Genomic DNA, 18,225 nt, shown 5'->3' with positions numbered 1-18,225 from the left:
AGGGTGCCAAGATGATTCAGTGGGAGAAAAGAATTGTCTCTTCAACAAATGTTGCAAAGACAACTGAATGTGCACATGCTACAGAATGAAAATGAGCTCTTCTTACACTGTACACAAAAATTAACTCATGGCTCAGGGACCTAAAGACTCTTAGATGCAAACACAGGTGAAGATCTTTCTGACCTTGAATTAGTCAGCGGTCTCTGATACACGACACCAGGAGCACAAGTACCAACAGAAAAAAATAGCTCAATTGGGCTCCATCCAAACTCAAGACATTTGTTGTAGACAGTACCATCAAGAATGTTTAAAAATAGCAATTGTACAATTATGCTTGATCTAATTGAATTATGGATTGTTATAATATCTGTAAGAGTTCCCAATAAATTAAAAAAAATTTTAACAGGATAAAATATTTGCATATTAGATTACTACTATGAGACTTGAATTCATACTTTATGGAGCTTTTACCACTTAAAGGCACCCTACTAGCATTGTGAGCTAGGTATTGGTCTGCTGATTACATTGTTAGCAGATCAGACCCACCAACCACTGGGAAGAAAGATGAAGCTATCTATTTCCATAGAGATTTAGTCTTTGGAACCCCATATAGGATCACTAGGAGTTAGGATGAATTTTCACACCTGCATAAAAAGAACTCAATTTAAAAATGAGCAAAGGATTTGAATAGACATTCTCTAAAGAGCATCTGTGAATGACCAATAAGCACATGGAATAATGTTCAACAAAACTATCGTAATCTTTATGCAAGTAATGAACAAACTGTATGTTTTTGTATATTGTACAACTCATACTGTTTTCATAAGCACAGTATACTTAAACAAACAAAACAAAAACTTAGACTCACTCCCTTGGGTTTCTAAGACTGTAAGGATTTTTGGGAATAGAAAGCCTCATCTTTCTTCCTGGGAGTGGCCAGTGGTTTTGAACTGTTGATTTTTTCGTAGTTAGCAGTCCAATGCGTAACCACTATGTCTGGTTTATTTAATGTTTAACAGGAATTTAATTCCTTCTTTTCTTCCTTCTGTCCTTCCTTCCTTTCTTACCTAGCTACCTCCAAACCATAGATTTAATGTTTGATTTTTGGCTTGGTGTCTGTTGATGTGGAGGTATGGTTCTCAGCAGCAGACCCTCACTGGCCTACCCTTTAGATTCTAAAGCAGCAGGATCCTTTCCCTGCTCTGCAGACTGCTTTCTCGAATGCAGGGAGAATCACGTTTTCCTCTGTGGGCCGGAGACACTCAGGTGATAGAGGCCATGCGCATTCCTCCTCACTGTCCAGCTTGCTGGCCACCACACTGGGGTCATTGAACCTTCACCCAAGGGGACATCATAGGGCAGGCATAAGCCTCAGGGATAGAACAGATGGTTGTTGTGTCCTTTGCTTGTACGAGACAGGGGCCTTGAGGGGCTTGGGCAGCACATATCCCCACCTGTGCCATCCCGCACGGGGCCAGTTTGTGCTCAGGCTGCAGCTCTGCACACAGCCTCCACCTGACCTGCTGCCTATCTCTGCAGCAGCAAACCTAGGTGCAGATCCACTGCAAAGCACTCCGCCGCTGTCAGGCCTGCACTCAAAACTGCCCCAGAGCAAATGTTTCTTTTCCAGTTGTCAGTGGCATATATATATATGATCAAAAGTGACATTTTCTGCCTGTTAAATGAAGGCGATGTTGCTAGGTACCATCAAGTTGGCACAACAGAACGAATCACTGCCTAGTCCTGGGCCACCCTCACCATTGTTCTTATGTTTGAGCCCGCTTTTCAAGCTGCCCCACTGCTTTAACCAGCACGAGGGTGAATCAGACCAAAATTCACTTCTGGTAGACATGTGTGGTGTTATGTGTGGGTTTGCTATGCCAGAACTTTTAAAACATAATTTTGTCATTTCCACCTGTCATGTATTTGCATGGTATTTACATGGGCATGTTTAATATACATATATACGATAATCCTTGGGAAAATAACAGATCTAAACCACAAGGAGCTATCATTCCAAATCTTTTAGGATAGCTGAGATCATAAAGTAAGATAAAAACGAGTGCTGATGAAAAATGTGGAAAAATCAGAACCCTTGCACAACATTGATGAAATTGGAAAATAATACAGCTGTGTTGGAAAATGGGCAGTTCCTCCAAAAGCCAAGTATAGTTTGCAGGTGATATTAGCATGCGGTAAAGGGACAAGGTAGCACTGGAAGAATGTTTGTTTGTTTTTTAATTCACTACCTGTGTTAGTCTGGGTACTTTAGAGAAACAAATCCACAGAAACTCATGTATAGAGAAAGTTTTATGTAAAGGTTAAGAGCACTTTCAGAAAACACCCCAACCCAGTGCTGCCTAAACCCATAAGTCCACCATTAACCCATATGTCTGACACCAATCCACAAAGTCCTCCTCCGTCTCACAAAACACACACTATGATGCTGACTGCAGGAGGAAAGCCGAATCAGTGAATGTGTAAGCATCTCAGCACTGGTAGGGGTCTCCATACGGCTGCTCCAGCACCCAGAGCTGCATCAGGATAGGTCCATGTGGCTTCTCCTCAGGGATGTCTTTCAGGAAGTGAGCCTTGCCAGTTGAATCAGGGAACTGGCTAAGACTACTGCACCCTGGTCCGACCATCACAAAGCAAGAGACCTGAGAACTAGAAAGGCAAGGCTCACTGAGCCATTTATCCCTCTGCCCTTCAATTAACCTCACATGTGTGTATCGGCCAACTTGGCACAATAAACTAACTACCTCACTGCCATCAAGTCTATCCTGACTCATAGCAACCCTATAGGACAGGGTAGAACTTTCCCTGTGGGATCCCAAGATCTGTAATGCTTTCCGAGAGAATAAAGCTTCCTCTTTCTTCCATGGAGTCGCTGCTTTCCTACTGTTAACCTTGGTGGTCAGCAGCCCAAGGCCAGCGGGGATCCACGAAGAGAATGTTAAATAGAGGGCATTATTAAAGTAGAATTGACTACCTTGTCATTGGTAATCAGGGAAATTTGGATTTGTCAGGCAATGAGTTAGAGATAAGAAAGTGCTGAGACTGAGGCCACTTGGAGCCAGTAGGGACCTCTTTGTTTTGCTGTATAAACTGATTGTATCCTCATCCAAGGCTGCACGCTTTCAGCTTTTTTCTTCCTGGCCTACTTTGCCTCTGACACTTCACTTTCTGATACAGCCTCCTCAGTTTCTTATATTTATTATTTTTATATGAGTCATTGTAGAGCTTAAATCTAATCAGGTTGTAGGTGGTAAGGATTCCCAGCGGCAAAAAATACACAAAATATAGTATGTCTGAGGCATCATCCATTCATTCCATTTATCGTCAAAACACGGCCTTGGAGGCTTGGTTTTTTATTGCAGTTTTCTTAAACAGATGGCCCTGTACATAAGCAGATGTTTTGTTTCCCTGGGAATCAGTTGAGACTTAAATGTGAGAACTTAACCTGAGCTAATTTCTAGGTAAAGAATGAGAACGACACGTTGTTTTCGTTCCCAAATCCACTTCAGAGAAGCAGGTCCTTCTCCTCTCACATCCTTGCCTGCTTTTCCTCTCTTGGTGGCTGTGACAGACCGCAGATGCGCTGAGTGGCCCAACAGATTGCCATCCTAGAACTCATTTTAGTGGCCGGTTCTCAGTGGGAGATCCAAATGGTCAGTTCTAACAAAACAGGAACACCGTGCTACGGGGACTGGCTTCTTTCCATACTCAGATCAAATATATGGGGTCACTTCAATGAACGTAACTATGAGGACTGCCAGGCCTGACCAGCTCCCCTCGAAAGTCTGAACCCTGATTCTCCCCCACTCTCTGCTGGCACCCTCCTTCACTGCCCTTGACCACACACACTGCAGTACCCTGACCACATAGTCAGGTGGGAGGGGCCCAAGATGGAGAGTGCAAAAGAAGCCCCCCCACCCCCGTCACCTACCTAAAACGCCTTTGTAGCATAGTTGTAGGGTGGTCGTGCTTCTGAAACTGGTCCATGTCCATGCACGTGTGTGGTGCACAGCCGTACTCTCACACCTGTGTAGTCCTTCCCTCATGTGCTTGCCACGTGCACTCTTGTTGTTTTCCACTTACTTACATCTTACCTGTCCTTTGTGGTGTAACTGCATTTCCACTTCTTCGCAACCCAAATTTGCAAGGACATGCGTCTTGACTGCCTTAGTGATTTCTGAGTCCCTGCAGGTAGGGCTCACAAATGAGTCCTATCTTACCTGGGAGGTGGCAAGGCCAGGAGCAGCAGAGTTTATCGTGACCCTCATGCAGCTGCCCCACCATGAACCAGCATTCTGCAGTAGCATACAAGACAGACACTGGCCCTTGAACTTTAAAGGAAACCACAGGAATGGTCAAGTGTACAAGGAATTTAGCAAGTATTTGTGATGTGTGGTGGCGTCTCTCACTGGACCCTCCTTCTCATCTCCATTTGCAGCCCAAAGTTCTAGAAAGGGTGGAGGGGGTTCCCAGATATAAAAAGGGAACATAATTGGCTTGAAGTTTTTGCTGAATGCACTTTAAGCATAATCAATATCTACCCTGAATACTTCATCGGGTAGTTTGAATGAATTACTGCACTGCACATGTTCCACCTTGGCTGCATAGACTTATCAATGTATTCACTATTTTTAAATGGAATTTTAAGGCTTGGCACAGGTGCATCTTCTAGATGCATTCTTTGTGAACCTTCGAGTTATTTTTAAAGAATAGATTGTGCTTTTAATCCTCTCCCATTTCTCCTCACCCCACTAAACCCCAAGTCCAAAACACTTGTGAAGCCGTTCGTTTTAGAATATTGCTTAGATCCGAAGATAGAGGAGAAACAACCTACTGGTCCTTTGAGAGGATGTGTTTGGGGCTCAGATAAGGAATTGCCACATACCATTTATTACATCTGTCTTGGCACCCAAGAAGCTGCAGACTATAGATCCTCTTTTCTTAGGAGAACTTGCTTAGTGGGACAAATGTGATTTTCTTAGATAAAAGCATGTGACTAGAAAGCTTGCAGGATGAAGAGAGACGTTGGGGAGGCTTCTCATCAAATACTGTTGGTTTTCTAAGGAAGGGAGAGAACTGAGTCTAGCAAGGACAATGTGTTTGGAGGTCAGGGGAGAGGAGGAAAGCGATGTGATAGATTCCTAAAATCAGATGCATATGGCAACGATCATCCCATGCTCAGTCCCAAATATTTCCTCTTCTTTTTAAATTTGTTTACTTTGTCCTCAATTCTTTATTTCAAACAGGTTCAAGAAAAAGCTTATTATAAAATCTAAAGCCATGGGCATTACTGAAATTTAGCCCCAAAATGTCAATATCCAATTACTGTACCTATTTGGCTGTTCCACATAATTCACCCTGCCGCTCCACCCAAGGGAAGCTAGGGAAGACTGGGCACTGGTAGAGCCGAGGCTCCTTGCTGAAGTTAACCCTCTTGTTACTTTGCGAGTGAGGACCGCCAGCCCATTTGCCTGGGTCTTTACCGAGTTGGAATTTCCAAAAGCAGCAGAACGTGAAAGAGGGGTTTGCTGTGAATTTGACCAAGATGGAAATACAGAGATTTTTGTCCTTCTGCTTTTGTTTTTTCATAACCTGTCAAATTCATGCTGACAGATCTAGAAAATGTTGCTCTGTTTTCTAACTAGAGCTCCCAGAAGCATGTCTCTTATGCACCTAGTACTTTTGGTTTTTTAAAGCTAATAAAAGTGTAATTTATTTGTTTCAATTAAATCCTATTTGTAGTCATGCATGATTTTCCTGAGAATCTTGTTAAAAGTAAGTGCAGTTTTTAATTGGCTACATTGAGGTGTAGAAGAGGTTAAAGAATAGATTGAAGAAAGCTTGATGTCTGCTGGCATTTCTAAGGACAGAAAGTGCAGAGAGCAGCCAATCGGCAGGTAGTAGTTCTCTGGATGCCCTTGTCTGTCAGGAAAAACCCTCTGCGAGGCCTGCGGCTCCTGTCGATGTTAATGTGGCGCTGTGCAGGGAGGCACAGAGCAGCCTCCGTGGTTGCGGTTCAGCTTGTGGGGAAAGCCTGTCCCTTAGGCCTGCGTGGGCGGGCGTGTGCTAGATGCTCCAGCCGGCTGTGCTGGGCTGCCTCTTGGCTGAAGTACACTGCGGACCAGCTTTGCCTTTTCATTGGCTATTTGTGTGGGGATTCCTCCTACCCAAGGAACTTAGGGGAAATTCCTAAAAGCTGATGCGTTTCCAACTCTAAAATGGCAATGATTTTGTTGGATATAGGAGCATAAAGGACAGAGGGGAGGCATTTAAAACCATAATCAACCGATTCCTGATGTGTGGGTGCAGGCAGCCCCTGGCTGTTGTCCCCAGAGCCAGGATCCCATAGTGGAGAGGCTGCTCTTCTCTTTCTACCCAGGGCTTCTCCTGCCTCTAGATATTTAGCATGCAGATGCAGTTTCCTGATCCAGCAGGAGGATCTCCCCCGTTTGCACACATATCACTGTCAGCAAAGCAAATGGTAGTGGCCCAGATGCGCTCGCGGAGGCACTGCCAGCAGGTTCCCAGTAACCTTGGTGTCTCTGCAGCAAGGTTAGTGGTGTGTCTCACTGAAGCTCCAGCTCTCCTTCCCTCTTTCTCTGTCTCCACCCCCACGCCTGCCACCGCCCTCACATGTAGGTGTATCAGCATGTGTGTGGCGTGCAGGGACTAGAAATACATTTTTAAGATGTTTTCAGAAGTGCATTTAAAAAACACATTTAAAAAACCCTACATTTTAGAGTTTCAAAATATATGCACAATAGAAACGTGTCCCAATGTCCTAAACCACCCTGATTGCCGCGGAAGCGACTGTGTAATAGCCACACATGTCCCAGGATTCCATGCTGCTGCGCTTGCATTTATCTGACAGAGTGAGATGATCTGCTTGTGTGTGTTGGCATATAGTCTAGAATTGCAATTTGTTCACTTTTTAATGTTTATATAAAATACTCCTAGTGATTCATCTCAAGAAAAAGGGGCTTGCTTGACCTCTGACCCTTGTCGCTTAGTAGGATCCTGGAAGGGTAACAGGATTCGTCTGTTTCATTTTTAGGAAAAGCATCGCGTATGTGCACCCAGTTGTTTTGCTCTCATGTCAGTTACCAATGTAACCACGAAATCAAAAACCAAACCCAGTGTCCCTGAGTCAGTTCCCATTGAGAGCCACCCTACAGGAGGGAGTAGAACTACTCCCGAGGGTTTCCAAGACTACCTTTTTATGGGAGCTGACGGTCTCATCTTTCTCCCGTGGAGTGGCTGATGGGCTTGAACCGCGGTTTTTGTGGTTAGCAGTTGAATGCATAGCCCACTCCACTACCCTACACTATCAGGACTCCTTTATGTAACAACAGAAATGCGTCAACAATTAGCCTTTTTGGAAAGAGCCACTCTTTTTTTTAAAATTTGAATAAAGAATTATTTATTTATCTTATCTGACTCTTTATGAAGAAGGAGTTACCATAAGCAAGTTAAAAACTCTCAGAGGAATGGTTTTGTAAGATTTAAAATTAGGTTCTAGTTTGCATGTTTGTTGGACATTGGTACAGAACAAATTCAGTTATATGTCCTCTAAATAGAAATGGAAGTCATGTTCTTACAGGGAAAGAAGAAAGAGAAACACTTGCTTGTATATTTATACAAATAATAATAATACCCAGGGCTGTCATAGAGTGTTATTTTTCCCTGGATAAAAAGGTTATATACACTAAGACTATTTGCATCTCTCTCTTTTTTTAGGTGTTTTCACTTTTTTAAAAAAAATCACTTTATTAGGGGCTCATACAACTCTTATCACAATCCATACATACATCAATTGTGTAAAGCACATTTGTACATTCATTGCCCTCATCATTCTCAAAACATTTGCTCTCCACTTAAGTCCCTGGCATCAGCTCCTCATTTCCTCCCTCTCTTCTCCCCCCTCCCTCATGAACCCTTGATAGTTTATAAATTATTATTTTGTCATATCTTGCACTGTCTGACGTCTCCCTTCACCCACTTTTCTGTTGTCCATCCCCCAGGGAGGATGTTATATGTAGATCCTTGTAATCAGTTCCCCCTTTCCAACCCACCTCCACCCTCCCAATTTTGCCACACACTGCGTCCTGAAGGGATCATCCGCCCTGGATTTCCTGTCTTTCCAGTTCCTATCTGTACCAGTGTACATCCTCTAGCCAGACTTGTAAGGTAGAATTGGGATCATGATAATGGGGGCAAGGGAAGCATTTAGGAACTAGAGGAAAGCTGTATGTTTCATCGTTGCTACATCGCACCCTGGCTGGGAAAGAGCCACTCTTAACAACTGTTTGTTGAATGTGTATTATAGGAATGTATTGGGTATTTTTAACCATTATAAAGAAAAATATTTGCCAAGTGCTTGTGACCAATTTGAGGAGATGAAATTTGTCTGTGAAACAGGAAGTGAACCAGACTGTTACAGAGTGTAAGCTGTGCAGTGCAGGTTCAAGATTATGGCGGATGTGCTTTTGCTTGGTGTGAGATCACTTTTCAGAGGTTTTACCTGGCTCAGTTAATGTAGTCTGGCAAATTGTTTATGGATTTTAGGCTAGTTTTTAAAATATCTAGGTTTATTTTGCATTTGAACACAGCTTTGAATGAACAACCATTATTTTTGCTACTTAAAAATAAACCATATATAATAGAGATCTCAATGAGTTCAGAATCAGTTATATCCGATAGCTACATGGTACACAGATAGATGCTTGCTTCTGTGCCCACTCTGGGTCTCAGTTTTCTCAGTGGAAGAAATGGAGTCAAAGTTTCTAATTCATAGATTTGTGGAGATTAAATTATTTTGCAACATAAACTCCCCTCCCCCTACTTTTTCTCATCAAATATAATCCTCCTGGAAACATCCCTGCCATCCCTGATAGGATATTGCGAGGTTTAAGTTTTGGATATTTCCCATGGCACAAATTACCGCATTTGTGCTTTAACATTCTCCCTCAGAATCTGTACATCCTGAACTGCAAATAGCACAATGGCAATGTAATGCTATATGCAGGAAAGGAGAACTTCCCAAGAGCCATTTTTAAATCTCAAACTTTAAAGGATACATGATTTTTAATTTAATAGATCATTTTATTTTGGGGCTCTTACAGCTCTTATAACAAGCCATACATCAATTGTATCGAGTACATTTTTATATGTTTGCCATCATCATTTTCAAAATATTATATTTCTATTTTGTTTATTAAATTATTTTATTGGGAGCTCTTATTGCTCTTATAACATTCCATACATCAATTGTGTCTAGCATATTTACATATGTTGCCATCATCATTTGCTAAACATTTACTTTCTTTTTGAGCCCTTGCTATCAGCTCTTCCTTTATCCCTCTCCCCACCTCCCCACCCACTTCCCCTCCCACATCATGAACCCCTTATAAAGTATAAATTATTATTATTTTCATATCTTACACCGACCACTTCCTCCCTTCGCCCACATTACTATTGTTCATCCCCCTGGGGAGAGGAGGGGGTGAGTTACAATCGATCATTGTAGTCGGTTTCCCATCTCTCCCCTTTGTCCCGCACCTTCCTCTCTCATGGTATCGCTACTCCCATTACTGTTCCTGAGGGGTTTATCTGTCCTGGATTCCTTTTGTTGAGAGCTCTTATCTGTACCAGTGTACATGCTCCGGTCCAGCCAGATTTGTAAGGTAGAACTGGAGTCTTGATAGTTGGGGGAAGAAGCATTAAAGAATGAGAGGAATGTTGTGTGTTCCGTCAGTGCTGTGCTGCACCCTGGCTGTCTCGTTCTTCCTTTGTGATCCTTCTCTGAGGGAATGTCCAATTGTCTACAGATGGGCTTTGGGTCTCCACTCTGGCCCCCACCATTTGTTTGTTTTGGGTCTTCTGATGCCTGATACCTTAACCTATCAACACCTGATGATCACACAGGCAGGTGTGCTTCTTCCATGTGAGCTTTGTTGCTTCCCTGATAGATGGCCGCTTGTTTAACTTCGAGTCTTTAAGACCCCAGATGCATCTTGTAATAGCTGTGTACCATTAGATTACTTTACTACATTTGCTTATGCACCCATTTTGACTTCAGTGATCACGTTGGGAAGGTGAGCATCATGGAATGCCAGGTTATTAGAACAAAATGTTCTTGCACTGAGAGAGGACTTGAGTAGAGATCCAATGCTCATCTGCCACCTTAATACTTAACATTTAAATATATGCACATAGACCTATATCCCTATCAATTTATATTAATATATTTACATATGTGCATGCCTACATTTATACCTCTATAAATGTCTTTTGCCTCTTAGTTCTTTCCTCTCTTTCTGTTTACTTAACTCCTGTCCCACTGTCATGTTCGACCTTCATTCAACTCTCAGTACTTTCTTTCGGTTACATAGCATTTGATCAAATCCCATCAGGTATTCTGCACCCTCCTCACCATCAATTTTAGATCCTAATTGTTCCCTTATCCCTGGATTTGTTGGCTCTCCCCTCCCTTTCTCCCACCTACTCCTCTCCTATGTCCCCCCGGAGCCGTTGACCCCATTGTTTTCTCCTCTGGATCAGTTATCCTGCTTGCCCTATATGGATAGACATGAGAAAAAACAGAAAGAAAAAAACAAAACACAAAACCCAAACAACCCTATAAATAGTTCCAGGTCTGTCTGCTGACCCTTGTGAATGTTTTCCAGTCTGATCTGGTGAAGTGTCATGCCCTGCCCACCGATTCTATTTTCAGAATTCCTTGGGTTGGGTTCCGTTTCGCTCCCCTTGCTGTTCTGCTGTGCATCCTTCGTGTTTCACTCTGGTGTGTGTGTGGCGGGGTGGGGGGTGGAGGGGAGGTGTCAGACGGGCCTCAATTCCCACTCTGTGCCTACAGTGCTGTCCCCTGTAGCCCTGTGGGTCAGTGAAGGGGCATCATGTCTCCTGGTGGGGCCAGCCCCACGGTCCTCTCTGTGCATTCTTTGCTCCAAGCAAAAATGTGATCCTGGAGGCTTGGTGGGCCAAGTTGCAGTTCGCTCTCTCTCCCTCTTCCCCCCCTCCCACCCCACCCCACCCCCTGCCCGGCCCCACTTTCTCCGGGCTGTATCTTCAGTGCTGTCCTCTGTAGTACATTCTTCTGGGGAAGGGGTCAACGTAGCTTGGACTGGGGCCGGCCTTGCAAACCTTTCTTTCGTTTGCTGCGTCATGCCGGTATGTTGCTCTCAAGGCTTGGCCCCCCAGGTTGAGGTCTGGTCCCTTTCTTGATTTCCTATAGAGCAGTGGTTCTCAACCTTCCTAACGCCACCACCCTTTAATACAGTACTTCATGTTGTGGTGACCCCCCCAACCATAAAATTATTTTCATTGCTACTTCATAACTGTAATTTTGCTACTGTTGTGAATTGGACAACCTCTGTGAAAGGTCATTCAACCCTCAAAGGGGTCACAACTCACAGGCTGAGAACCACTGCTTTAGAGACATAACAACAACCTCTCCCTGTGTGGGTTAGTGACCTGTTTCCCCACTAACCACATCCACCTTTCCCCCCTTTCCCCTCCTTCTTAGTTGGCTGACATATGCATCCCTGGGTTGGGTCTGACCTCTGCCAGAGTGCCTGGGCCTCGCCCCGGGAATTTATGCACTTGGTGCCTTTTCCTCTAGGCCCCTTGTGCTTTCTAAGCTTACCACAGTGGACTCATGTTGTACCTGTCCTTTTGTGCTTGGCTTACTTTGCTTAGCATAATTTCCTCCAACTCTTCCCCTGAGACGATGTGCTTCATGCATTCATCACTGCTTTTTAGAGATGTGTAGTACTCCATTGTATGTTTATACCAGAGTTTTTGAATTCATTTGTTTGTTGATGGAAATTTAGGTTGTTTCCAACTCTTTGCGATTGTGAACTGCACCACGATGAATGTTGGAATGCAGATGTCTGGTTGTGGTCTATTTCTTCCTTCTTCTAGCTATATGCCCAGTAGGGGGATTGCTGGGCCATATGGTAGCTCGATTTCCATTTGTTTTAGGTATCACCAAATCAATTTCCAGAACAGCTGCACATACCTACCGGACCACCAGCAGCAGATGAGAGCTTTTTGCTGCATTGTTGTTTTGCATCATTATCGTTTTTTTCCCACTCATTTATTTATACCCTAATTTTTATTATTTCTTTTCTTTTGCTATTTGTAGGATTGTCCTCTTGATTCCGTTCTAATTGTTGGAGGTTTTGTGTAAGCATATCAATCATAAGTCTCTCCTCCTTTTTTATGTGTGCATTTATTGCTATTAAACTTCATCTGGTAACTGCTTTAGCTGTATACCAAAGGTTTTGATACGTTGTATTCTCATTCTCATAGGTTTGTAGAAACTTCCGAATTTCATCTCTGATCTGGTTCAGTATCCACACATTTTGCAGTAGAGTTATTCATCCTCCAATTATTTGCCCTTGTTAATCCTCCTTTTGTTGATTTCCAATCTTATGGTGTAGTGACCTCTATGTGCTTGAATTTACATAGTTTGACTTGTGTCCTAACATGTGGTCTATCTTTGAATATGGGCCATGTAAGCTTGAAAAGAATGTGAATTTTTTTTTAATTTGGTTAGAGAGCTCTGAAAATGTTTATCAGGTCAAGTCATCTAATTGTAGAGCTTAGTTCTGTAGTCTCCTTTTAAGCTTTTTTCCCTGTGATCTATTTTTCTCAGAGAGCATGTATTAAAGTCACCGACTATGATTGTTGAGCCCGTGATTTCTTTTTTTTTTTCAATCTTTTGGAGCATTTCATTGAGAAATTTCACGGATCTCTCATTGATGCGTTAACGTTTATTTATTATACTCACTGGTTATTGGTCTACTGGCCACTTGAACATTATATAGTGCCCCTTATCACTTGTTATGACTTGTACCTTGAGATCACTTTTGTCAGAGATTTGGATGGCAATTCCTGCGTCTTTTTAATTGCTATTTGTTGGTATCTTTTTCTCCATCCTTTGATTCTTGGCCTATTTCTGTCTGCAAGCTTGAGTTGTGTCTTTTGTAGGCAGCAGATTGATAGGTTGTGTTTTCTAAGCCAGTCTACTAGTCTCTGTCTTTTAATGGGCTTGTTCAGTCCATTGATGTTCAGTTATAACATCCATCAGTGGTCTGTTGTCATCTCCTATCTTTTGTGTTGGGTGTTTTCCTACCTCCGTTTAGTGCATTGTGAGAATGAGTATGTGGTTCATTCTTGCCTTCTCTCACCTTCAAGCCAATATAATCTGGCAGCTGTTTTCAATGTGTTGACCTCTGGGTGGAGTTACTATATGTGGTGGTCTGCTATTTGTGCTCGGTGAGTGTTGTTCTTCTGACCACATTGGGTTGGCAATGATTTTTTTTTTTTTGTAGAGATGAGTTTCTTTTAACATATTCTTTGAGTCTTTCCTTGTCTGGGAAGACTCTTACTTTGCCCTCTATCTTTATAGATAATTTGGCTGAATAGAGGATTCTTGAGTTTGCATTGTTTTCTTTCAATGTTTAGAAGATGTTACTCCACTCCCCTCTTCATGGAATCTGCTGATAAGTCTGAGCATATTTTTATTTGGGTATCTTTATAGGTAATGGCCTTTTTCCCACTAAGAACTCTCATGATTTTCTCCTTTTCTTCAAAATTGGAGAGTTTAACTGTTATATGCCTTGTTGAATTCTTCCTTGGATTCAGTCTAGCTGGTGTCCTCTCTGCTTTCTGTATGGTTGCCAGATTCTCATTCATTAAGCCAGGGAAATTTTCCTCGAGGAATTCTTTGCTATTTTTACCATTGACTTCTTTGTTGTATCTTTTTCTGGTAGTCCATTTATTCTAATGTTGTTCCTATTCATAGCATCTGACATTGTTCTCAGGTGTTCTTCAGTTTCTTTGATTATTTTGACTGTCTTTCCTGTTTGTTGGAGTCTCCTGGTTATCCTCAAGGTCACTGATACAATTCTCGGCTTCTTCTAATTTGTTGTTAAAGCCTGTTAACTTGTTATTTGCTTTTGTTACCTCATCCCTTAACTCTTGTATTTCCCTTTGGTGCTCGTCCCTTGTTCCTTATATTTCCCTTTGCTGCGTGGCTTTATCTCCTCTATCGTTTCCTCCTTTTTATGTAATGCTTTCCTCATGTCCAGTATGGCTCCAAGCAGCATGCTGAAGATTTCTGTGGTAGCTCAACTTCTGTTTGTTCTATACATGTCGCTAGATTCAGGACTTCCTCTGACAATGCATGTTATTTCTTCTGGGGTTTTGTTTTTGTGTGTGTGTTGTTGTTGTTGTGGGTGGTTGCTGTCTGCATGTCATTTGGGAGAAGCTTGGCACCATTTTCCAAGGAGGCAAAGAGCCTTGGGCTCTCTCATTTGGGGGCTGGTAGGAATGCTTTTTCAGGCTGCCTAAAGCCAACTGTGCTGGGGAATTGGGTTATTTCTTTATCTCACGAGGCTTTTACTCCCCTTAGACAGCAGAGATTCCTTATTTGGAGGGAAGGTCTGGTGGGCCTCTCAGGGCACACAAGCAGGGAAGTTGCAGGCAGTGAGTGTAGCTCTGTGTGTAGGGGTGTCAAACAATGGGAGATGCCCTGCTGCCCTAGCAGGGGTGCTGAACAAGGGTGGGGAAAGGTCCCATTGCCACAGAAGGGGGTGCCAGGTGACAGTGGGAAATTCCCTGCTGCTGCTGGTGGTGGAGGTGCCTGGTTACCATAGGGAAAGCTCACTGCTGCAGGTGGTGGTGCTGGGCAAATACAAGAAGTGCCTGTTGCCATGGTAGGGAGTGTCAGGTGGCAGCAGGAAAGCCCAACTGCCACAGGGTGGGGGCGCTAAGCACTGGTGGGGACAGCTGCCAGAGCCATAGACGATGGCACTGCATGGGCTCGGGAGTGGTTGCCTCTGTTGTGGGTTGCGGGAGGTGATGTGGCTGCTGCAGGGTGGGTGCATGTCAGGCAATGGTGGCGAGGAGAACCCCCACAGCTGCAGGTGACTAAGCTTACTGCAGTCGGACTGCAGGCAGGGTCTAGCCAGGCCACTGGGGCCACGGATGGGTGGTGGGAGGGACCCACCGCCACATGGGGAAAGGGGAGCCTCAGGAGTAGGGAGCAGCTCATGGTGGAAAGTGTCATGGGCATACATTCACCACGAGGTGGTCCAGCCAAGATTGTGGAGGCCTCACTAGGGTAGCTGGTTATCTCCTGGTGTGGCAATCAGGCCGGGGGGGGGGGGGTCACAATTGGCGGTGGTGACCGTGGAGGCATCCAAAGTAGTGCAGCCAGCATGGCCATGGAATCCCTGGGACCAGATTGCAGATCCCAGGGGCACTGGAGTGAGGTTAGATGTGGGGGAAGGAAGTACTCTGGGTTTTCATGGGGGTCTTTCCCCCCCTCTTGCCCTCCTGGACACTGGCTTTACTGATTGCTACAGAGCTCCCAATGTGGACTGCTTACCCAGGCACCATCTTGTCAGGGCTCCTGAAGGATACATTGTTATCAGTCTGATTATGCAGTGTAGTAATATTAAATGTGAAAGACAAGGTTGCGTGCTGCCCTTGCACCTAGCTGAGTTTCCACCCCTAAGAAGCCGTTTTATGTCAACCTCCGAGAAATCATTGGCTGTGTTTTGTATTCTTCATATTTTTCACAGCACGTTAGTGGTGTTTTGTATGAAATAGGCACTAAGTTGATACCTAATAAACATAATAATTGTCAAGAAGTAGAAACAAATGGTTTCCTGTGTTCCAGTGTGTACTATATTTAATAGTATGTTAACAAACACAGTTAGTAGATTGGAATAAATGGTTGCACATACAACCTAGTGATGAGTAAAGCTCATCAGTTACATTCTATTCAGAAGTGCCACACCAATCTTGTATTGCTAAAGAATGGATACAGGCGATGTCCTTTAGAAATGATTTTTTGTATTATCTTACCTCATTGCAGAATGTTGTTTGCCACCACCACTCCATTTTAAAAGAGGAAACCAGTGGCACAGTGGGTTAAGACTTAGGCTGCTAACCACAAAGACCGCAGTTCAAGCCCATCAGCCACTCCACAGGAGAAAGATGAGACTGTCAGCTCCCATAAAAAGGTAGCCTTGGAAACGCTCGGGAGTAGTTCTACTCCCTCCTGTAGGGTTGTTCTCAATGGGAACTGACTCACTGGTAATGGGCTTTTTCCTTTTTCTTTAAAAGATACTACAGTAGACCCAGTCATTGGTTGAGTTAAGCTTCACATTTACTAAGAAGGGACTAAAAAAGTAAAGATGGGGTATATCCGAATCTCTTACACTGACAACAGTCTGGGTTGGCTGTAATGTCTGGAAGCTAGTTTAGCTGTTTTCTTGAATATCTTAGGCCTTGCTATTTATTTCCCTGAGTGAGAACATAAGACTGTACTTAGAGTCCTTGAGTAAATGTAACTAGTTCACTATGGCTGTCTAGAGTGATTACTGTGTTTACTCTCTCAGATATATGAAGGATGGGTATGGGAAGGTAGATGAGAAAAGATGAGAGAGAAGTCCTGTAACTTCTCATACTGTTTCCTGGGCCTGCCATTGACTAGCTCTGAGTTTCTGTATGCTCAGGCATGCGCTGGTAGAGACCTTATAACCCACCACCCTCAAGTGAACAGAATTGAAACTTTGAATGACTTGACCAATTCTGAAAATGAGACTGAATGGTTGCAGCATTAATTTACTTAAGAATATAACCCTAGCACAATAAGTAATGATGGGTTACATAATTCAAGTTTTCCTGTTGGTAGAATGTGTGCCATTTAATGCTTAATAGTGTCCAGTGGCTTGAGCTTGAGTGGTTTACATTTATGTATAACAACCCCCAAATCCACTGGCATTGAGTTGATTCTGACTGATGGTGACCCTTTTTTTTGTAGGGTGGCTAGGACAGTCAGTCCTCACAGGAGCAGATAGCCCCATCTTTACCTTGCAGAGTAGCTGTGATTCTGTACTACTGACCTTGAGGGTAGCAGCCCAAGACGTCACCCAGTGCCATCAGGGTTCCTTGACATACCCCCAAAATGTCCACAGATTCTTTGATGTGCTAAGAATTAAGAAATTCATTTTAGTTTCATGTCACAGAAGTATAAGAGCTTATAAGAATTTATAATGCTACCTTTATAGCACTTTATAGCCTAGTCATCTTGATTTTTTTTCATTACATTTTATGGGTTTCTGTTTCATTTTTATGCAAAATCTAGATAAAGCAAGATTAAACCATAGTTGACACACCAAATTAGCTTTTCTCACCCCCTCATCTCAAATGTAAGTTTAGTGAAGTTTCATCTTCAGGATTCTTAAGTTCCCTATTTATTTCCATTAATCCCTTTTGAAACTTGTTCCCACATAATTTTCCATCAAATAGGTACCCAAGAGAAAGATAGTCTATCAATACATTTATCTTTGTAACTCTCCTGGACTTCTGAAATTAAGTTTGTATTTCTAATCATGACATGAAAGTTATTCTAAATGCATCCTGTACTTGCCAAGCAACCTGAATCACACTGTGCTATTTGGAGCACTGGAAAACAAAATTTAAAACTACCTAGTATGATCAGAAGTCTTTAAAAGGATGTCACTTTCTTTTCCCACTTCACAGCCTGGGCTATTTCTGGTCACGTACTTGTGAAAGATTCGCTGGCTTTGGTTCTGATTTGGACAGTGGTTCCATTCAGCAGACTTTAAGAAAACGTATTCTGTACCATATACCATCTTAGACCACTGAAATTCTGGACACACATCTGAATTCTAAACAATCAGGATCTTTCTGAAGCCTGCAGCTTTCAGTCCTGACAGCAGCATTGAGTCTGTTCCTAGGGTATGTCATTAATGTGCCAGAGGAGAGCGATGGGCAGCCAGACATTCCTAGACGGTCTCCAGTAAATACTGTCTTTTTTCATAAAGGGGAAAGGAAATAACTCTTAGACTTAATGCCAGACTTTTCCTCTTTCACTGCCCTCCAGAGGCCTTCTCTAAAGAAGGGCGTGCAAGGGAGTCATGAGCAGCTGTGTGTACCGTCTAGATCCCAGAAGCCTAAACAAGCATGCAAAGAGAGTTAACTGAGAAAGACCTAACGTAAATCAGATACACTTCTCTAAGATCTTGTGGTCTTAAAAAGTAAACTTTGCAAGATTTTTGTAGGTTTTTAGAAAATTCTATGATTTTATCATTTAATAGAAATGCAAATGCAATCGATATAGGGATGAAATATAAAACCCCCAAACCA

The 18,225-nt window shown here is 43.0% G+C and overlaps 1 protein-coding gene across 2 annotated transcripts in view; it reads left to right on the top strand.

Annotated features, from left to right (window-relative positions):
* Positions 1-18,225, top strand: part of MCU (mitochondrial calcium uniporter) — a 201,061-nt gene that overhangs the window by 93,070 nt on the left and 89,766 nt on the right. The window lies entirely within an intron of this gene.

This window comes from Tenrec ecaudatus, chromosome 16 (assembly GCF_050624435.1).
Source record: "Tenrec ecaudatus isolate mTenEca1 chromosome 16, mTenEca1.hap1, whole genome shotgun sequence".
Taxonomy (NCBI): Eukaryota; Metazoa; Chordata; class Mammalia; order Afrosoricida; family Tenrecidae; genus Tenrec; species Tenrec ecaudatus.
Note: the sequence above shows the minus strand (reverse complement) of the source record. Positions and strands in the feature narration are given on the sequence as shown.